Here is a 23,640-nt window from a genome sequence, read left to right on the forward strand (position 1 = left end):
GAATACCCAAGTTGAAACAAGCAAAATTAAAGTCAGTATGAAAAGATCTTATGGTATCCTGAGTTCCACTGGGGCTGGCAAACATGACCTCACACACAGATGTGGCATCAGTTGTATAAATATAAGTACCTATGGACACTTGCAGTAGCCTCTTAATTGATCTATTTCCACATGAACCCCTTGAATCTGCCTGCCAAAAAGACCTTTCTAGATGAAAATTTGATTGTGTCTTTTCCCCAGCTTAAAATCCTTCATTGGATTTCCATTACTCTTGAGTTAAGCTTTAGAATGCTCACTGCAGCCTGTAGCACTTTTGGAAGCTACAGTCTGCTTCTCTAACCTGCTCACACCTCCCTCTCCCTTACTCTTGGAATGCCAACCACATTTGCCTTCCTGCAGTTTCTTACGAAGCACTATTTTGTTCCTTGTGAAGAGCTTTACCAAGGTTCCTTTCTTTTTTTCCCTTTGGCAGCACTGGAGTTTGAACTCAGGGCTTTCCTTCTTGCTTGCTAAGCAGACACTCTATCACTTGGGCCAGGCCTCCAGCCCTTTCTATTCTGGTTATTTTGGAGATAGGGTCTCGCTTTTTGCCCAGGCTGTCCTGCTTTGGAATCCTTGTACTTTATGCTTCATGCCATTGCTGGGATGACAGGAGCATACAACCATGCCCATTTTTTTCCCATGGAGATGGGGGTCTCCTGGAACTGAAATCCTCCTGGTCTCAGCCTCCCAAGTAGCTAGAATTTCAGGTGTGAGCCACAGCACCAGCTAAGGTTATTTCTTTTGTTTGGCATATTCTTCCCACTTCATGCCTCCCTCAACTTATTTAACCCCTACTCAAATACCAGGTTTTCAGACAAACTACCCTTGACTGAATCTTCAGACTATTCAGGTATAATATAAACTTACGTTTTTGGGGTTGGGGGAGTTGGGGGGGGTAAAGATGGAACCCAGGGTCTCACATATGCTAGGTAAGTGCTATACTACTGAGGTATATCCCCACCCTCTATACTTTTTCACAGAACTTATACAGTGTAATTATCTATGTATTTGTAAGGATATTTAATTCAAGTATGTCTTTTACTTTTTTTTTTTTTTGGTGGTTCTGGGGTTTGAACTCAGGGCCTAATGCTTGTTAGGCAGACATACTATCACTTACACCATTCTGCCAGCCCCCAAGTATATCTTCTTCATTGGCTCATGACAACAAACTCCATGTCTAAGTGGAGCTTAACAAATATTGGTTGAATAGCATGAATGAATGAATAAATGAATGAAGTATGATTCATAAGGTAAGCCTAAAAGGCATTCCTGCCACCTCTTCCATCAGCCTGTTCTTGGGGCCTAAAGTTCCCTTCACGGTTTTCATCTGATAAAACAAAATGGATTGGGAAATATACTAAGAGTTCCTGGCATTTGGTTGTTGAGCCTGAAATATATGTTTTTTTGACTCTATTTCTGTCTGTAACCACCAATTAGAAACAATATAAGAGGTCAATGTTCTTATGGAAATTTCCAGCACTCCTTACTTGTGTATATAATGTTCTGGGGTACAAGCTCAAGTGTAGAAAAGGGGAGGGAGAGATTCACATGAGGAGGGGTTAGCATGATATACTGGTTACAAGCTCAGAACCAACCTCCTGATTTTGAATCTCTGTCCCACCATTGACAAGATGTTTCATGTTCTCGCCGTGCCTCTGTTTTCTCAATTGCAACATGGGGCCAAGTGGTACCTGCCTTTCCCATCAGTTAGTGTTAGTGAAGTGCTTAGAAGATTGCTTGATGGAGGGCAAGGACCACATAAGTGCTTATTTTATAATCCTTGTTTTGTCAGGAATGCTGTTCCCAAAGATAAAAATGTATATAAACGCAACTTCAGAGGATCTAGGTCAGGCCTACCCCTTCTCACCATCCTTAACACATTGTTTAAGAAATTTCGTCACTAAGAGTTTCTTGTTATACACTGATGCCTTCCAGGAGCTATAAACAGGGAACTATTTTACCACTACCTTGTCAAGGTCTAAGTGCAAGGCCTCACTCAGATTATTCATTTTAATACGCAAGGGTCAAGGAGAAGTAGCTCATTTAATCTAGCAAATATTTACTGAGAATGGCAAGGACTGACTGGCTGTTTTCTCTTCCCTATGTGTTACCCTCCTTAGCACACCACTTGCCTGTGTTGTCCAGACCTGGAGGAAGGAAACAGGATCAGCTCTCTCCACTGCTTCATAAGCACAGCAATGGGAGGCTCCTTCTGGCGGTGGCATTGGACAGGCGTGCTTTCTACACGTTTGTTCTCCTTTGTCCCTTATGTGAGGCTCTGCTAGCAGTCTCTGATGTCCTGAGTATTGCCAAAACATTGGACAGAGGGTCTCTGACTGTACAGAGTACTTTCTACCTTCCCCCAATTCCATTCTGAGGTTTGTCTTTGTTGGATGAGTTTAAATTTGAGCCTAGGAGTTGTTTTATTGTGGCTTCATTATTGAGAAGCTTGATAATTATTTTAAATTTAAAACTAGCTTTGCTGTTGAAGCTATAGATTCCTGTTAGACTGCTATGTGATTAAGATATGAGCTTCAGTTGTGTTAAGACTTGTGATAATAGCCTATTCTGAGAAACACACTAAGCACCGGGCCAGGCATTCTAAGTAATTTATGTAACTCAGTTGTAACCAGGATTTCCACATCCATTTCAATCTAGATATACTGTTCAAGTCAAAAGTCCGTCCTCAAGATTACTGGGATGTATTCTTATGCTCACCTTTGGCACTGATCTCTTTGTTAGGTATGAACTCTTAGATGAGTTTATTACTATTCATGCCATTTCTTAAATGTTCTCTCTGTTCCTATACTTTTAGATCTTAAAATCTTTGTATTCTCTTTTATCCTTCAAGTATCCATCAGTATAATCTTCATCTTATAAACTGAACAAAATACAACCTCTGTTCAATTTCTACCTCCCTCCCCCCACAAAATTCCACTGTCACAAAGTATTTGTGACATTACTGAATGTGGGAGTACAGTGAGATGGTGATGCTATTTACCTCACACAATCCAAGCAACCTCAGAGAAAACACCAAACATTTTTTTCTTACAAGTTCTTCAGTGAAAGTATCAAACATAATCCTCAGACTCACTAGAATGCTTTTTTCATCTCAACCCTCTTCCTCATTCTACTCCTTTCTTAAAAACATCTGCCTGTAATCCTAGCTACTTGGGGAAACAGATCAGAGGATAACAGTTTGAGGCCAGCATGGGCAAGTAGTTCCGAAGACCCTATCTTGAAAATACCCAATACAAAAAAGGGTTAGTGGGGGCTGGTGGAGTGGCTCAAACCATAAGAGTGACTGCCTAGCAAGTGTGAGGCCCTGAGTTCAAACCCCAGTGCTGCCAAAAAAAAAAAAAGAAAAAAATCTGATTCTTTTGCCTGTACCATGTAATTCTGCAATTTTAATTTAATCGAATTCGCTTGTAAACCCAAACTCATATCTAGGTCCATCATTGCAATGCCAAATCCACCAAGCTCACCTTCAGTGCAAGAGGCTCTCTGTGTTTTGGGGTCCTCTTCACATAGACACAATATACACATAATTCCCACTGAGACACTGCAAAAGATTTATAGTCCAGCAGAAAAGATAAGATAATCAGAGTAGACTGTCCCACCTCACCAGGCACATCACTTATTTCACACCCCACAGCATTCTGGGAGAAAGGAGCAAAGCTGATATGATTCCTCACTGCATTCGCTCAACAAGATCACTGGGCTTTGGGAGAATTAGAGATGTTGTCCTCAAACAAAAAGGGAAGTCTTCTAGTCCACAGCTGTTTAAGGATGCAACAGTCTTCTCCCATCCCATGGGAAGAGAATTAAATCCTAATTCTCCACTTCAACCCCTCAGATAGTAAATTGAGGCTATCAGGACCATTTTAATTCAAGGTTTCTTTTTGTTATGGGAGCTTAAATTAGAGCCTATACTTTCTTTGCTGAGCGCAATTATGAGTAGTTTTATATTTAATACTAGCCTTTTTTCTGACGCCGTAGATAAATGACTCTTAGCAGTAGTGACTCTTGGTGCTTCTATTCTGGGATAGTGCTTTTTAAGTAAATTCCAGTGTAGAAAACAACTCAGCACCTTAAGAGGCTTCTAATGTGGCTCGATTGCAACATATTCCTAATTCTGGGCCAAGTAGTTTACTGTATCAGATGATCTAAAGTCAAGAAAAGAATATTGTACAATTATAATCATCTATTACAGGACTGATATTTGTCAGAAAGTGTTCATTTTCATTGTTGGGTGTCCACTGAAAATGCAGATAATATTACAATATTATGAACTATTAATCAAAGGCTCAGATTTATATTAGAAGCTCACAGTTGAATGTGTTTCAGTTAATAAATTGATATAATAAAGCTATTTTCATTTCTGATGATGTATTTTAGCAAGCACAGTGAGACACATCTGTAATCCCAGCAGTTGGGAAGCTGAGGCAGGAAGATAATGAGTTTGAGGCCAGCCTGGACTCCATAGTCAAACTCTGTTGAAAAAAAAAATCAAAAGGGAGTATGTTTTTTAGGCCTCAAAAATCTGTGTTCTTTTGTCCTTTAAGTATTCATCAGTATAATCTTTACTTTAATGTAATCATTAAAAAGTTTCATTACTATAAAAATAAAACATAGATTCTAAATTTCTACTCTGACTCACTGACTTTATTTCTTTCAAGAAATAGAAGATATAGCTGGGCGCCAGTGGCTCACACCTGTATTCCTAGCTACTTGGGAGGCATGAGGATCTTGGTTCGAAGACAGCCTAGACAAATAGTTTGAGAACTTATCTTAAAAAGACCCAAGACCAAAAAGTGCTAGCAGAGTGGCTCAAGTGGTAAAGCAGCTGCCTAGCAAGCGTGGAGCCCTGAGTTCAAACCCCAGTACCACACACATACACACACACACACAAAAGGAGAAACAAATAGAAGATATAAAGATTGAGAAACTGAGGTGAGTTGGAAATATTTTTTCTGTGCTTGTTTAAGAATGAAAAATGAAACTACTACGTATGCTTTCTGAGTCTTCTCTAGTGGCCCCATTGATCAGATATTCTAAAACAGCTGAAAACAGATCTTAGATAAACTCTGTGTGCTAAATTATTATTGGTGACTGGCTGTACCCATGGATCAGTCTATTATGTCTCATTCTCCCAGAAATAGCTGCACTTCCTATCAATCTTTTGTGTTAGTTTGTTCCCCATGGAGAGAGAAAGCTGGACCTGTCAACTGTGTGTATATTTTTCTAGCACCTATAAGAGTATCTGAAATAAAATCACAGACTTTAGGAACTGCAAGGGACTTTGGACCTTCAATTGTAATCTGGACAGCCCACTTGCCACTTATCACATGATAACTTGCTTGAACACCAAGAAAAACCTTTACCAGACTTTGAAAATGAATAAAATGTAATTTTAAAAAGTCAACATTTTAAAAAGTTGAACAAGTAAGCTAATTAAAAATAGCACAAGTGAGATTATTTTATTATTTTGGTTTTAATTTGCTTTTTAAACACAATTCAAAAATCTTAGCTTTAATTAATGCATTTTAAAAAAAATCTGCCCTTATTTTTCTTGTATTACTACACAAAAAGTGACTGATTCACTGGAGAACAAGAGGATGGAACAGGTTCCGCCCAAAGGTGGAATTGGGGGGTGGGTAGAGGGGATGGGGAGGAGGTGGCCCAAATAATGTATACACATGTAAGTACATGTAAAAATGATAAAATAAAATTTAAAAAATAGTCATTAAATAAACAAGTTAAGGAATTTTTAAAAAGTGACTGATTTGCAAGGAAGACTGTACAAGGCTTGAGGGGACTGGGAAGAGAGCAAAAAGGATGAATAGGGCTCTGGTGGGAGAGAGGCCTTGAGAGGTAGCCTGGTCTAGTGGGCTCCATCCTGCAATGAAGGGGAAGGTCAAGACGGTCTTGAAAATGCAAATTCTCTAGCTCTCCTCTACAGAGTCAGATTCACCATTGTAAATCAACACCCAGGAACATACATTAAATTTCTCAGGTAATTCTGATAAACAGCTGACTAGTCAAACTTCCATTTTATTTAGTTCCCCTGTTTTAGAGAGTATGTAACTAGAAATGGCTTTCACAAAATTAATTAGTCATCAGAATTGAGATTTAAGTATAGCTATCCATATACCAAGGACACTTAGTATTATTCCATTTAGTAACCAGAATTAGGATTAGAATTCAAGAACTTGTATCTGTTATTCCTGGGTCCATGTCCTTCAGGGTTACCATTCCCAAGGAAGAGAAAAATGAACAAGAGGCCAGATGTGGAAAAGAACAGAGAAACTAGCTGAATGCTTTTACCTGTCATAGTTCTGAGATCCTAATTTGAAGAATTTGATTCAGCAATTATACTAGGATACTGATGATAATTAAAATTGGAAAACACTTACTTGACAAACAATGGGATATGTGAGTCACAGATTATAATAACAGTTATGGCACAAGGGAAAAATATGTGGCCATTAACATTGATGACCCAGATGCATACTCTTGCATAGAAATATAGGTACTGTACACATACATGTGTGCATAAAATTCTGAAAATATATACATTAAAATATTAATAGTGGATTCTCTGGATAATGATATCATAGGCATTTTTTCAAACATTTCCCGTATTTTGACAACAATCTCATTTTGTTTGTAATCAACACATGCACACAACACACAGACAAATCCAGTGGTTTCATGAGAACAATTTGTTCCAGTTCAGTGATCCTCTGTTGATCCAAACTTCAGCCCCAACAAAAATATAGAAGATGAGAAGATTGTGGTTATTTTCCTTGTTACACTTTTTTGTGGGCTCTTGAGTGTGACTGTGTGTGTGTGTGTGTGTGTGTGTGTGTGATTGGTAAAAACTAAAATAAAATTATGTGTAATGTGTATATTTGCATTAGTTGTGTATTTGTCTATGGTTTAGGTTTATGTAAAGACTTTTCTTAGCATGTAAATGTGAATTTCTCAATAAATGTTAGTTTCCCTCTCCTCTAGGGATTTGATTAGTGGTTTAGGAGGACCTGGTAGAAGGGACTAAAATAATAAAAATGTACAGAAGGGTTTTTTATAAGAAGCAAAAGGGAGATTTTTTTCGTTGAACCAACATTAGATTCACCAAAGACCTTGCTTTCTACTATGGTTTTTAATAATTTAACTATAGTGGTGCACAAAGGAAGTGGTTTGTATTTACAGAGAAAATATTGAAACCTCACATTGAAGATAAGGTTATATGGTCCAGCAATAAAAGTGTATGCGTGTGTGTAATATGTCACTATCTTTTCCGTGTTGACTACAGCTCTAGTAAGTCAAAGGTGATTATTTCTACTACAAGACAGGGTTGTGATGGAAAGAACACTTGCTGATTTCATGATTCTAATCTTGTCTCTGCTACTGACTAGTTCTGTGACCTTGGGTAACAGGTAAATGTAAAGTTCAGGATTCAAAATAAACCTAACTGATTGTATAGAATGTGCTCCATTTAAATGTGTGCATAGTCACATGATTTTAGATATTGTACATATTCACTCAATATCCAAAGTTGTTATATTTTTAAACTAAGAATTTCAGCCCATGAACTAGACATTATATTTTTAAAGGCCATCTAAAAATAAATTGTTTGAAGTCAGATTCCCGGGATCATTAAAAATATAGGGATGATAGCACAAGGGACTTTTTATGATACCAGCTTCTTCTCATCTTAGAACTTTTTTGCTAGTTTTCTAATGCACATATCATTACTCCATACTGAGGAAGGAGGTAAGTTGTTAGGCTGGGGATGTGGCTTGATGATGTTGGCTTTATGTCTGGGAGCATAGATCTATGTGTCTCTACCATACCTGCATATATTTCAACCCATGGTCCTAAAAGTGATAACTAATACTTGTTGAGTGCTTATTGTTTGACAACTCTGTGTTAAGTATTCTATATGCATTCACTCATTTATTCTTAATTATATTAATGATGCAAAGACATACTGAAAGGTTAATTAATTTGCCTTTGTTTATTCAGTTACAAGAGAAAGAGCCAGGATTCAAATTTAAGGTATCTGACTCTAAAACCACACCCTTAAAATTCCTGGCATAGCCTTGTCTAAGGAATTATTGCCGAGCTCTCAGAAGGAGATTGGATCTTTTGTGTTCACCTTTATTCACAAAGCCTGGTTCTGAGTTATGTGTTCAGTAAGTATCCCTCCATAATGAATAAATAACATTGGCATTTCTCAAATCACTTGCAAGGTATTTTGGAAATGTTTTGTTTCAAATGATAAAGCATAAAAGTTTGCAAACTGTCAGCTTAAAAAAAAAATAGAGCACAATCAAGATTGCCTGGGAAATAGTGTCATATTTTACTCATTCTCCTTCTGATGTGGTAATAAACAACACCAAGTCCTCTGTAGGTTGAGCAAGGCAGCAGGCAGATGTCCTTCATCCAGTGCCTCACTGTCCCAATGCTAGTGCTCAAAGAGAAGCCACAAGGTCACATAGGGCTCTACACCCTTCTACATGAAGAGACATGTCAATGACACTTCACTTGCACTCAGGAGATATTAGCCAGAAAGTTACCTGGCCCAATTTAACTCCATGGGATCTGAGAAGTGAGCCTTCTGAATGCCCAGGAGTAGAGAACTGGACACTGGAAGCTCTGGTAATAGCTCCACAGAGAGAAAGCTGGATGCTCAAGTAAGCACTAGGATGGTTCATAACATTAGAAAGGCCTTATAAAGTATCACACACTGGTCAGTGGAGCCTTTTTGGTGGTAGAGAAATAAGAAAGGATGAGAAGCACATTTAAATATACAGGGAGGAATTGTTACCTAAGGTCTTTCTTTCCATTCCTGAGTTGCAGAATTTGTACATATTTTGTAATATACACATACAGAATGAAGACTACCTAAGCATGTATGTAATCAAAACATTTTAGAGCGATCAAGAGACAATTATAAAAAGAAATCTGTAAAAAACACTTTCAACCATACAGGAGAGTGTGATTATTACTTTCAGCTAGGGAAGCCCATCTTAGGTGAGATACTGCACAAAAAGTGTAGAGGGAAAAGATTCATTTTTAACTACCTAAGAATGAAAGCTTTTCTTTGACAAGACACCAAAAAGTTGAAAGACAGTTCATATATTGGGAAGATATAGTTGTTCAAAACACAGCATCTAAAATATATAAGGAATCCTAAAAAGAAAAAAAATTCTACCCTCCCCCCAAAATATCAGCGCATTGGAGAGGAAATACAAAGTACTAAAAAGCTTATGAAAAGATTCATTATCTCAGTAAAAATAAGGAAAAGCAATAAGATACATGGTAAAAATTGAAGCATTAGTAGAAATCTATGGAATGCTTTTCAGTTTTACCTTCCCATGCAGCGTTGGTGGGATGTAGCCGACAGGACTTTCTGAAGGCTATTTGACAGAATAGTTATAAAACATACACTTTCTTCAGTCCAATAATTCTAACTTTAGATTTCTATCTTGCAGAAATTTGTATGTACACAAAATGCATGGGCAAGATGTTTATTTAAGCACTATTCACACTAACAAGAAAGGAAAACAACCTAAATGTTCAATAATATTGGAACATGGAGTAAATTATAGTGCATCTATGTCATAGATTCTCACACATAGCAGGAAAGAGTAATTAAAAGCTCCAGGAAAAAAAAAAAAAAAAACTCCGTAAGAAAAGGTATGGTTAATATTTTTAAATGTGGAATGATTTTGAGCAGCTTGTGGGCTGGAACTTATAATTTTTTAAAAAATATTACCAGTATTGTGACATTGGAACAAATAGAGAAGGAAATACATCATATTGTTTATCTCTGCAGAAAATAATTTATGTAGTCATGATAATATAAGTGATGTTTGTTACTCTTCATCTTTTACAATCAGTCTACAAAGCATTAAAGACTTACAGTTAAAAAAGATTCAAGATATTACCAGCAGAAGTTGTTACAACCACAACAATGTTACAGTACAAGTAACACTGGCAGAGTGTCCTTGGCACCAGGGGCTAGGAATCACCCTGACAGAAACCCTTGTCTTTCAGAGGGGAAAAACCTGCCAGGGACTTTTGCTTCATTTCTACTGTTTCAAGCTTTTGTAAGGCGAATGTATACTTAATGTGAAGTCTTTGTGTACTTAATAAACTAAAATTTTTCAATTCTATTTTTAAGAAAAATAAAATGATATATAAGAATAATTTTTGAAAGCCCTCAAAAACGTAGTGAAATATCTTAAGATACTGGTGAATGTATTTTTAATCTAATTTATTTGGAGTTTTTTTCTTATTTTCCACTTTTGCTATGTACAGTACAATCATTGCTGAAATACAAGACATTTTTACAATGTTCCCAAGCATATTCATATAAAGAATTCAAACTATTTCTCTTAATTTCCTCATTCAAATCAATGGTTTAACACATTTGAAATTCCCATATTTAATGTAATACCAAGTGAGGAAAACAGAAAAGAGATATCAGTAACATGATTTTAAAACGTTTTAATTATGGAATATAATTACCTCTTACACCCCAAATGTCCATGGAATAGCCAGCTGTCTTGGGTTATAGATTAAAAAAAAAAAAAGAATAATTTTCAGTTTCATAGTCAATTACTTATTTACTATTTTTAAAATACCTTGGTCTCCTCCAAATTCCTGTGCTTTGTTCTTTCCAATCTCAATTTAAAATGAAGGGGAAAGTTGAAGCATAAAGAATACGTTAAGGAGAGCTTATTTCTACTCTGATGTATTTGTTGTCTCTGCATCTTCCCTGGCATATCCTTACACAAAACATCAAAGAGCTTCTGCTTCCCAGTGTCTGGTGGCTGGCTGCTGGAAACCCTGCTGACTTCAAGGGCTGCCCACAACCAGGGACAGTCAAATAGCCAAGGACTAAGAACAGTTACTGTTATTTCTGCCTTCCAAATCTCTCCCAACATACCTGCTTGGCAGACCTCGAAGTGTACCTGAAACCCTGTCGCAAGCTCTCTTACATAAGAAATGTTCCAAAGTTTCTAACCCCTGCAAAACCGGGGAGCTTCAGGATGTAAAAGGTGCCAGATACCTAGAGACAATATATGGCCCACTTGTGTATTAACAAATCAATACAAGTAGCCGTGTTTGACTAGAATAGAAGCATTAAATATGTATAGAGAAAACGAATTCTTGGCTGGAGAGAGGGGAAAGGAGAGGGAATGAAATCTAGACCTAAAGATGGAATAGATTAAATAGATATTTACTAGAGGCCCATTATGGCTTCTAAACAGGAAAGTTACATCGTTAAAGCAGTCTTTTAAGGCAGTGATAGAATGGACTTTGTGCGGTGTGGAAGGTAAAGACCGAATGGAGGGAAACCTTTCAAGTGGCAATTTTGCACTCAGGGATATGAGCCAGAACTGTAGGAAGCTACCAATGACATTACGGAGCTGTGGATTATAGCAAAGTGTTGAGAATGGAAACAAAAGGGCCTTTGTGACCCCTGGATCTGTGAAAAGAACCCTGTCCTTAAGAATATTCTAGTGTCCCTCATCAGTGACCATACACCTGAGTGTTCTGTAAATTCACCACAGCAAGCCCGCAGTGAGGGGCCTACGCACGCGCAGTTTATGGCCTCACCAACCACTCCATCAGCAAGTCATCCTTTCCAAGAAGGATCCGGATTTGCTTCTGCATGTTTTATGTCCTTTTCCAACATCTTTGGAGTAGTTACACTGAATATGGAAATGAGATAAGGTGAACGGGGGAATTTCATCATGCTCCCTCTCTCTCTTAAGAAAAGTTAGAAATTCCTTTGTCATAAATCCAAGGTCTTTACAAATAATTCTACTTTCTACACCAGCCCCACTGGAACACTGCTTCAGTCGGGCTGATCTTACACACATGTACTCATTCACATGCTCTTCAGCCCCCAAATACTTACCAAGTAGCTCTGTGTATGGCCCTTCTGAGGATTTAGAAGTCAAACAACAATAATAAAAAATGTTAGATTATGGAGCGTGTATTCTAGTAGGTAGAGGCATGCAAGAAGAAAGTATAGAGTACGTTAGAAGGTAATTGCAAGGATGAATAACAGTGTAATGCTCTCCTTCTTGGATTTTTTTTTTCTTTTTCCTTCCACCTTCTCTCCCTTTTTATTTTTGCTTCCTTTCCAAACCTAACCTACTTTTCAAGATTTAGAACAAATTTTCTTTCTACTCTGTGCCTTGCCTAACCTCATCAGCTCACAACAATCCATCTTGTTTAATGCGTCTTGATTTCTGTCTTAAGTCTTTGTATACATATAACAAATACTCCCCTCTTCCAGAAAGGATTATATAGATGTGGTCATGTGTAAACATAGGAGATTCAGAGTTTTTCTTTCAAAACTTCAGTGAGATCATATAACTTCTGTACCAAAATGATAATATTTGTAAGAGTCTAATTTCTAGGCCAGGTGCCAGTGCTCACTCCTATCTTACGAGCTCAGGAGGCAGAGATCAGTAAGATCACGGTTCAAAGCCAGCCCCACTAGTTATCCAGACCCTACTTTGAAAATACCCAACACAAAAAACCAGGCTGCCGGAGGAGTGGCTCAAGTGGTAGAGTGCCTGCCTAGCAAGTGTGAGACCCTGAGTTCAAACCCCAGTACTGCCAAAAAAAAAAAAAGTCTCATTGCCATAAATGAAGCCATGAGGTAAAACTTGGAAGAAGACATAATGACCAATATTGGAAATTGGGGGTTAGGAGAGGAAAGGAGGAATGGGGATAAGGCTGGATTAGACAGATTTATAAGAGATAAGGAAGTTTTATTGTTGTTTGTTTTGAGACAGGGCCTCACCATGCAGCCCAGGCCTCAAACTTTCCATCCTCCTGCCTCAGTCTCCCGAATGCTAGTATACAGGGGTCTCCTACCATGCCCACATTGAAGAAATCTGGAGAATGGAGATGAAAGTAGAAGGATTTGCCTAGAAAAGGATGTTTTGAGAGGAACTCTGTGAGAGGAATACATAAGAAAAAGAATAAGAAGGCTTAGGGAAGGGGTGGAGCAGCAGCTAAAGGAAAAGAATGTGTTAATGCAGCTCTGCTCATGAGAATGTCTTGAGGAGTTGAATAGTTACAAAACCAGAGAAAAGCTCTTAATTTCTTTTGGACCAATAATTGTCAAATTTGGTTGATAAGAAAAATCCACTGGTGTTTTTTAAAATATAAGTTTCTGGGCTAGGGTAGTGGCACGGGTGTTAGAATACCTTCCTAGCAAGTATGAGGACTTGGACTGAATCAGACTCTTCTGGGGGGAAATCCAAGCAATTTTTATTTAATATGTACTCTAAGTGATTCTCTGGTTCTGGCAAGTTTGACCAACATGGCTTGGCAAAGTCTATGGCACTGAGTAATAGATTTTACTATCTGTAATACTTTCTGGTTGTCATTGGCTTTGAGAAGAACTATGAGTAACAATGCTCCAGGTCTAAGACAATGCTTGTGAAATTGGTGTGTCAAATCTCTGTCAGTTTATATTTGAAAGTTGTGGTAGATGCTGTTGGTTGAGTGGCCCAAGAGTCATTCCAAACTTTCTTACTGTATTTCACACTACAGTCTAGAGAGGCCAACACTCACTTCCCCAGATACCCTTGTTGCAGGTATGTCCATGGGACACAAACTGGTTAATCGTAAGTCAGTTGAGGTTTCCTGGGGACTTGTGGGAAAGCTTTGTTTTCTTGGTATTAATGATAGATATGACTGGAATCACCCAGTGCTTTCTTTCTGGTTTAATTAGTTGTCAACTTTTTTTTTTTTCTTTTTTTTGGTGGTACTGGATTTGAACCTAGAAAATTTATGCTTGCTAGGCAGGGACACTACCAATTGAGCTATTCTGCCAAGCCCTCTTCTTTGTTTGAATTCAGGTGTAATTATGCCTCTCTGTTGATTGATGGCAATAATCACTCTAATATTGTGGAAATAGACTACTTGTGGTTTCAGAAGAACAACTGTACTTTGTGTGTGTGTGTGTGTGTGTGTGTGTGTGTGTGTGGTAGGACTGGAGTCTGAACTCAGGGCTTTGCACTTGCAAAGCAGGCACTCACAAAGCAGGCACTTTACCAGTTGAGCCACCCCTCTAGTCCATTTTGCTGTGATTATTTTGGAGATGGGGTCTCTCGAACTATTTGACCAGGTTAGCATGACCACAATCCTCCCAATTTCAGCCTCCCAAGTAGCTAGGATTATAGGCATGAACCACCAGCACCCAGCTACAACTCTATATTTTTAAGCTTCTTTAAAGTTGGTTTTCTGTTGATTGCAATTGAAAATACTCTTGACTGTGTCAAAGGAAAAGTGAGCCAAGCCCAGACCTGAGACAAGAAAAAAATCCCTCACCTTTAGAAACACACATGCCTGAAACAATTCGCTTTGCTTCTCATGAGGAGATGGAGGGGGACAGTATTGCAAGAATATTGAACCCCGAACCTGAGTCTATGGGCAAGCTCTAGAAAGAGAATAGAAAAGATAAAGTTATACATTAAGCCTGTGCTTCCTAATAATGGGATATTTGTTAGAAATAAAACAAAATAAAGGTGTCTTAACAAGATGTGTACTAGGGTTTGAACTCAGAACCTCCAGCTTGCTAGGCAGGTTCTCTACTATTTGAACCACACTTCCAGCCCATTTTGCTTTGGTTAATTTTATGTTACGGTCTTGCTTTTTGCCCAGCCTGGCCTATACCACGATTCAATATATGCTTCCTTCATAGCTGGGATGACAGGCACATACCACTATGTCTAGCTCTTTCTGTTGAGATAAGGTCCCTTGAACTTTTTTTTTGTGGCCTGGGCTGGTCTCAAAGTATGATCCTCCCAATCTCAGCCTCCCAAGTATCTAGGATTATAGGTATGAGCCAATATATATGGGATGATGTATCTTATAACTTCACATTCCCTCAATGAAATGTAAAACTGACACAAATGATATATGGTAGAAAAGTGGGCTTTGCCTGTGGGCATCAACTGGAGGTCTCATAGTGGTAAAAGCAAATGGTGATGAATTAGTAACTTGTTGTTCTGACAGTTTTATCTCTCGTAGGACACAGGAGATAACCAGAAGAACTGCTATTTTGAATTTAATTCTAACCCAAGAAAGAGAAACTAGTTATAAAATGGATAGGGAGTCTCAGGAGAAAGTGCCCAAATCATACTAGATTTTGGATTTCGAATATCCATTGACCAAAAAGTGCTCCTAGACACCAGGAAATTAGATTTTAGGAAGCTGAAGGGACAGATAAGTCAGATGCAAAGTTCTAAAAGCTCTAAAGAGATTATTTGAAAAGCCTTTCAAAAATGAAATTTTCAGGCTGGGCTGTAGCTGGGTGGTACAGTGCTTGCCTAGCAGGCATGGGGCCCTGGGTTTAATCCCAGCACCAAAAAAGAAAAGACCAAAAAAAAAAAAAAATGAAATTTTCAAGACAACAAATATTTTATTGATAACCAGCACAGTGGGGCAATATGGACCAGACACTATAATTCTTACTCTCAAGGAATTTATACTTTGTGGAAGGAGGAAAATGAGACAAATACTCAGATACCCAGTTACCATTTAGTGGATATCTACTATGAAAAATAACATGATTAATAACATATAATATTTATATACTTAGTTACAAATATCCTGCAAGGTAGACATTATCCTCAGATAACAAATGGACTGGTTAAGTTGCTCAAAGACTTGCAGATCAGGAGCAAGTGGGAGCTCCAGACCCTTTCTCTTGCCTTTATTGGTCAGCCTGATCGCAGGGGCTTGGGACAGCCAAAGGGAGCCTCAGTGGCTGCTTCTTCTTCCATGTGTATTCAAGAGCACTAAGAGTTCATGTGTATGGATTTGTCTTATGACACCGGTCACAATTAGCAGCGGACTCCAAATGAACAGAATTAGTTCCATCTCTGAAATTGGGATTATCTACTAAATGCCTAAGAGGAGAATTGATTCATTGAATGAAAAGACTTGCATTGGTCTTCCTTCTATATTTAAAATCTGCCAAACTGTCAGAAACTTTGGTAATCATCAGTTAGTGTACAGCTGTTTAATGACAGGATATATAAAAAAGACTTATTTTGCCATTCTAAAAGAAGTTACACAATAAAAAAAATAGATCAACTCTTTACTGTTGAAAATAACTGAATTGTGCAATGTGTTTAGAAGCCTAAAATGTTAAAAGGTAGATGAAATTATAACCTAAAAGTTTTACTTTAAATGTTTAATATGTTATATTATAGATTAAAATAGTTAGCTAAAAAAATGGAAGACTTGATCAATTTTGTACTGATCAATTTGTGTGTGTGTGTGTGTGTGTGTGTGTGTGTAATTTGGGTGAAACAAGTTAAACATCCACTCTCTTCTTTATGGTAGTTAATTCCCGAATGAATTACAGGAAAATTAAATTTACCTTCCATATTAATTTGCCTGTGCAAATTCAAATGACATGTTTTAGTTACAAATAATAAAGCCAATGAAGTCATTAGATGGGAATGATCTAGGAATTAAGCTTTCAGAAATTCACTGCTTCTGTTGCTTAAGGTAGTAACAGTAGAAAATAGTTTCAGCCAGAGGACTTCATGGCATTGCAAGAGCCACCTAACTAACCACACCTAGTTTCCTGTGTATTCCTAGAAGAGGAAAATGCCTAAATAAACTAAATATGAAGAATACATTATCACAGCTTTTTAGTGTACACAACAATCAACTTTCCTGAAAGTTGAAGGGAAAGTTGTTCATGCTTTTCTTTTAGTGGCCAAAAAGATTATGTTTAGAAGTAAACAATGATGAGATTTTGTCCATTTACTTCTCTCCAAACACAGAGAAATAAGAGATACTCATAAAGCACATTTAATCAGTGCTTTGTTTTGTACTGACACACACACACACATAGAGTTCTTCAAGATTCTCTCATTACCTATAGAGTTGCCTTGTTATTAGGACAGGTCCAGAACAAATGGTGTGATGGGGGAGGGGGAGCTATAATCTAGCCTGCTCCCCTAACTAGGCCCTATAACCCAGCACAGAGTGGCCACAAAGGACATGGCTGGGCTGGGTGAGGTTCTCTCTTTCATGAGTAAGAAAGAGAAAGGACATTGCCCAGAAAAAAATCTTTCTTATGGAGGTATGAGAATGAATGTATAAATGCAACTTCAACTTGGTCTTTCTGGGCTGTGTCCATTCTGGACATCATAGATCTAAGCCAGCAGAGTACACAGCCACAGCATCTGTGCTGTGTTCATAAAGTGTGACAGAGTGGGACCAGGTCATAGCTACCCCTGCACATAAATGTGTGCTTCTCAGTCAACATTGTACAGTCCTGCTCGCTCTTGAAGAACATAACCTTATGCTTCTATTGAAAAGTTGGACTCAAATGGATTCCTTGTCAATGCTATTTTATGGCTCTGAGAGGGAAAGTATTCAATAGTTTGCTTTCTCTCCACACCTTTATAGTCCCTTTTCCCTCCTTGGCCCTAATTACTCCCTGACCTGAATCTCAGGGTATTAAAAAGTAAACAATCTGTTGGGACCAAACCCAGCAGCCTCTTGCTTTCTGCATGATAGAACTGAAGCTACTATGTGCTTTCTGCCCCACTAATTCTTCTGATATCTGCTCATATTTTACATCACTCATTAGCTCCTGGAAAATGTGGACCAGAAAAAAGATTGTCTACTGAAAATCTTGCTTTGTATAGTTCCTAACTAAAACTAAGGAGTAAGAGAAGAGAAGGAAAATGAAATCTATGTAATTTGAGAAATTAAAGTACTATTGATATTCATGATATTATTTGTATGACATCAAATCTTTTCATTGTTAAGAATTTCTTTGAGAATAGGAGCCATGTTTTAAAATTATACATATACACACACATCTATATGTATATAAAATCTAGTATAGTACCATGAATTCCCAGGAGTTTAATAAATATTATTTGTGGATGATGAGATGGTCTATCCCTGGTCTACCAGCAGTAGCCCACATAATCATCCCAGACAGATGAGAATCTGTCCTGCTTTTAAAGAACTCTAGGGAGTGAAAATTTAAACCTTCTATTACTCATTTCAGTGTCTAATAAGCCTTACTGTCTGCTGGAAGATTCTTCCTAAGAAGGTAGCATTTAGAAGTATTGCATTATAAATGCTGTACTCTCTGGCACTGAATTACTAGGATCTATCCCGTGGGAGGGAATAAATAGGGTGTTCAGATAGGTGCTGGTGGGGAACATAGTCATATGAGGAAGACAAGAGGCAGAAGAGGTTTCTTTCTGCTCAGAGGATGTGGCATTATACATACTTGTTGGTTGAATTGTCCAGTATTAATGGGATTTGAGACAGTAGTAATCAGGAAGTTGTAGCCTTGGGGAGAGCTCTATGATGGTAGAAAACAAGTCTGCCATTGGCTATCCAGCTTTTTATAGTCCGCCCTGCAGCACTTTCTCTATGAGAATGAAGCAGCTGTTACTGTTCCCCATTATTACTTCATGACAGAGGTTCCCATCAGTAGAAAAGGAATCTACATGCACTAGTCATGCAACTACTGATCTGATCTGAACACATGCTTCTTGGCCTTTTGGCTAAGATCAAATGTAACAACTGATCTGAACATTTCCTCTGTGGGACGGGGAGTAGGGTGAGGTGGGATGTGATGGGGGTGCAAACCTAGAGTGACAGGAGGTGAATGAAGGAAGAGTGAGTAGGAAACTGGCAACCCCTCAAGGCCAAAACAGACTCAACCAGACTAATGCTGAAAATTAGAGCTGTTGGCCAAACAGAGGAACTGAAAATTCAGTGAAAGTCTAGGAGAGGAAGGGGAAGGCAGAGATGGAGGGAGAATAGGATTGATGGAAGGAAGAGCAGGTCAGAGAAAGTGGAATTGTTGAGATATCTGCAGTGGAAGGATGAGATCAAGCTTTGCCTACAGGAAGATGGATGGTCAGGATCCCTTTGGGAAGAAAGTTTAGGTTCTCTGGTTGCAGTACAGGCCAGGGCTTCCAATCACCCTGAGTTCATGTCCTGAGCTAAAAAGCAATGGGAACATTGTGTTCAGATGATCTAAGCAAAAGGAAGATGCACAGGCAGACTGGCCTCCCTACTGAGGGATTAGGATGAAACGAAAATGGATGAAGTAAGTGCTCTTGGGTAGATTTGAGGAAGTATTCTGAAAGGGAACATACAAGACAAGTTTCAAATTCTGTTGAGCCCTGATTGTTTGGGGGAGAGAACATAGCCTGCATCTGTTGAGAAGCTTGCTTTTAGGTTACTGAGAGCAGGAGATGAAGAGTGTACAACACTAGCAGAGGGGACTGGGACTTCACTGGTATCCAAGTAATAAGTCACTTAGGAGAATCTAGGTCAGTCTGGGTAAAAAACAGTAACAACAACAACAAAAACAGCCTGGTGTACCACACCTTAAACCATCTTTCTCAAGATCCTCACAAACACAGAAGGCATTTGATTAGAAATCAGTGGGGAGCAGTGGATTTTAAAATTTAAGTTAACACAAGAAGTTCTAGTGGAATTAAGAGCTTAAAGAGTGGGTGGAAGGGTATGAGTCATAAATAGTGATTTGTGAGCCTTCTAAAGAGTGCCAACCCTTAGGAATAGAACAAAGGCTCCATATACTTGTTTTATCCCCTAGTTCCTATTAGCCCCACATGTCATTTTCTTTAACTCTGCAGGAATCTGGTGTTATTTTGCTCAAATTGTGAATGATTTATTTTATGAATGCTGAATCACAGGACTATGGTTGAAGAAAATAATGTCCACATAAAAGAAACAAATCCCTAAACTGTATTTTCCTCTTTGATGTGTGAGTACACACATATATCAATGGGGATGTCTGTTCCAGTTATCAGTATTTTTATTAAAACACAAGTTTTGAGAAGGCTTTGGTCAAATGTTGACCAATACTGGTCAAAGTCCTAAGTACCATTTCTATTTTTCTGACACATCTCTGTGACAAATAATGAAACACTACTTATTAAACTTTTTGGTTATAGATGACCTTTGTAAACTTTTGCTCACATGTTATTATGTATCTGTTTTAGAATAAATCAAGCTGGGGAAGCTCATTTAAGATTTTACTGAGTGTAAGTGTGATCTGCCTCTCTCTCTCTCTCTCTCTCTCTCTCTCACTCTCTCTCTCGTTCTCCCCCCTCCCGCCCCCCCCTTCCTTTTCTCTTTATCTCTGTATGTGTGTGTGTGTATTAATTGAGATTATCCATTTGAGAAAACAAGGTTTAACCACATTTTGATTTTGATTTGGATTTAAGCAATTGGTAGGGTGTGGGACTAGATCTTACTTATTACTAATATTCTAATCTCACATTTTTTAAATGGTTAGAGAAAAGGGAATCCTTCCACACTTAGAACCTGTTTCTTAAAAGTAATGCTCTCTTTTAAGTGCTTCTCAATATTTCTACATATGTTGTTACACATAATGGTTAAAGTCATGACCTGGAGGCTGGGTGGAATGAAAGGATGCGGGGGTGGGCAAGTCCCTAAATGCTTGGCCCATAGCTCAAAAGTTCCTTAGAATTTCCTTTTTACTTCAGGGCTCCTGTGGTTCATGCCTGCAATCCTAGCTACTCTGGAGGCAGAGATCAGGAGGATGGAGATACGAAGCCAGCCTGAGTAAATAGTTCATGAGACCCTATCTCAAAAAAAAAAAAAAACTATCACAAAAAAGAGCTGGTGGAGTGGCTCAAGGTGTAGGCCTTGAGTTCAAACCCCAGTACAAAAAAAAAAAAAAAAAAGCTTAGAATTTCTATTTTATGTTAAAACTCCACAACATTTATTTGTTATGCTATAAAAATACCTCCCCATCTCCACACACACTAACCCAGGAATAAAATTGATTCTTCTTAGCAATAAACCATATGCATCCAATAGCTTCATTTCCCATATGAGTTTATCAGATTGAGAAGCTTGGTATCATGCTTACACATGGGTTAATAATTTTTGTTTTCTGTCAGTTTTATAAATAGTAAATTTACAGATAGCATTCTAAATGATTTCAAATGAAAAGTTGATCTACTGTTTTAGGCATATATATATATATATATATTGAGAGAGAGAGAGAGAGAGAGAGAGAGAAAGAGAGAGAGAGAGAGAGAGAGAGAGAGAGAGACTTACTTATTCTAAGTAAAACATGTATAGTCTTTGACATCAAGAAGCTTATGGTCTAGTGAATGAGTTACACTATAAATCAAATAACGAGACAAATAAATGCAAAACAGCTACCACATGGGAACAGAGCCCTATTACAAAGAGGCTATATGAATAATAGGGAAATCAGACTTGGTCAAAAAGTGGTCAGGAAAATCTTCCCAAGGAAGTAATGCTTGAACTGTGACCTGGAGGAGGACTAAAAATGTCAGATTAACCAGGGGAAGGGAGGGTGTGGAGGTTGGCACTGCAGAGGGGACTGTGTCCTATGTCCAATGGCATAGACTTGGTTGTGGGAGAGAGCAGGGCACATTTGATGAACTGAGAGAAGCGAGGTGCCTGCCCCATGAGCCCAGGGCCAGTGCGACTCACACAGAGACAAAGGGCTGGGCAGTAGCCTGAGCACAAACTGCTCAGAGGAGTTAGGATATTAGAGATTTGTAAGCTGCCTTATGCCAGTGTTCTGGAGGACAGCCAGAAAAAAAGCAGGGACATTTGGGCAATCATTCCAGGTAAGAGATACTGCTGCTAAGTACAAACACACACACACACACACACACACACACACACACACACACACATATAAAATCAATTCATAGGACATGAGATTCTAGGATAAAATTTATTTCAGAACTTCCAGGTATTAATTTACCTAGACCATTCCAAGTAGATAATCATGTTTAATTTAAATCTTCCACAAAACAGAATCCTAAGGTTTATTGTATGGCAATTCTCTTCTTATGAAGTCTTAAGTCTTGTAGGCACGCCTTGGTCAACATAGGAACCCTTATCAGAGAGAACTCAAGAGGCTGCCCCCTCAAGGACAAGGCATTGAGTTCAGCAGGTGGTTCCCCTAAGATTCCTTAGGCAGGCTCTAGGCAAGGGGTGTGATATAGGTGAAATACTTCCCACTATCTTTTTGTCCCAGCCAGTGGTGCATTCCAAGGCCTCTAAGCTAAAGTGGACCAAAATTTCCCCCACTGGGTGTTTGTTTGCACTGTTCCCCCTCTTATTTTGTTTCTTTCTAAACTTCATGTTCCTACTAAAAACTCTTCTGCTCTTAGCTCCATACAATAACCTCCTCTCTATTCCATTATAAGTAGTCTCTCTGATATAGGTTAAATGTGTTGGAAAGCTCTAATAATAATTTGGAAGTCATGGCTTCCTGTCAATTCTTAGGTAAAAATGTGTTTGTTATAAATCTGCTTCTTCTACCTTTCTCCCTTAAAACCATGCTTTTTTGTTACTTAAGAATAGATTTAAGCTGGATATCACTGGTTCACACCAGTAATCATAGCTACTCAGGAGGCAGAGATTAGGAGGATCATGGTTTGAAACGAGCCCTGGCAAATTGTTTGTGACACCCTATCTCAAAAAAAAAACCCATCATAAAAAAGGGCTGCTGGAGTAGCTCAAAGTGTAGGCACTGAATTCAAACCCCAGTACCAAGAGAAAGAAAGAAAGAAAGAAAGAAAGAAAGAAAGAAAGAAAGAAAGAAAGAAAGAAAGAAAGAAAAAATAGATTTAGTGGTTAGCAGTTCATGTTCCATGGTGGGAAGACTGTTTTATGTCAAGCTATGAGTCAGTTGGGGGCACAGGGTAGGAAAAATTTGTCCTAATAATAAGATATCTAAACATTTCTTATCTTCATAGCTGTGCTTCCTTATTGTAAACCTGGGCTCTTTAATGGAGATATTATGACAGACTTCTGTTTACCATAAGGCATGCTTCCTTCTTGCTAGAGCAAACTCTTCACAAAGACACTAACATATTCCATTTGGGGTTACTGAGAATGAAAGGTTGCAATCCATTTTCCCTGGAAGAGAGTAATGCTGAGTTTCATTGCTCTGCAATATTGTCTTGGGCATCAGTTCCCAAATGGAATGTGGCATGAAACATAATTCTTGCAGAGTTGCTCATGTGTGCAACTGTGCATGGCATAAAAATCCTCAGAGCCAACCTTCGAGTTGCCAAACAGAGTTAGTCCTAGAGTACCTCAGTGGAACATACCTCAGGTTTCATGAAGCATCACCAGAGTCAGAGCTTCATGCACTTTTCCTCATCTGAATGCCTCTCTCCCTCCCAGGGAGGTCCCCTTCAGGTTAAATGGCCAGCACTGGAGAGAAGAGCAGGATCAGACCAAGGGAAAACGGTGAGATTTACAGATTGTACCTTTATTTATTTATTTTTATTATTAGCATATAGTACTTTTATAGGGGGATACATTGTGATATTGATATATGTGTTCACAAAATATCTTGAATTTATTTACCCCCTCTATCATTTTCCCTCCTCTCCCCACTCCTGTTTCTTAGAACAATTTCAACAGATTTCATTCTATTTTCATATATGAATACAAATCACATCCACCATATTCACCCTCATTTGCCCTTTCCTTATGCCCTCC

The 23,640-nt window shown here is 38.3% G+C and overlaps 1 long non-coding RNA gene across 2 annotated transcripts in view; it reads right to left on the reverse strand.

Moving 5' to 3' along the window:
* The window catches only part of LOC141423287 (uncharacterized), a 203,629-nt gene that overhangs the window by 169,148 nt on the left and 10,841 nt on the right, over positions 1 to 23,640 (reverse strand). For both annotated transcript variants that reach the window (XR_012448018.1, XR_012448020.1), the window contains exon 2: positions 23,244 to 23,349. This is a non-coding gene — a long non-coding RNA (uncharacterized lncRNA). The remainder of the gene's footprint in view (positions 1 to 23,243; positions 23,350 to 23,640) is intronic.

The sequence above is a fragment of the Castor canadensis genome, chromosome 5 (assembly GCF_047511655.1).
Source record: "Castor canadensis chromosome 5, mCasCan1.hap1v2, whole genome shotgun sequence".
NCBI classification, from domain to species: Eukaryota; Metazoa; Chordata; class Mammalia; order Rodentia; family Castoridae; genus Castor; species Castor canadensis.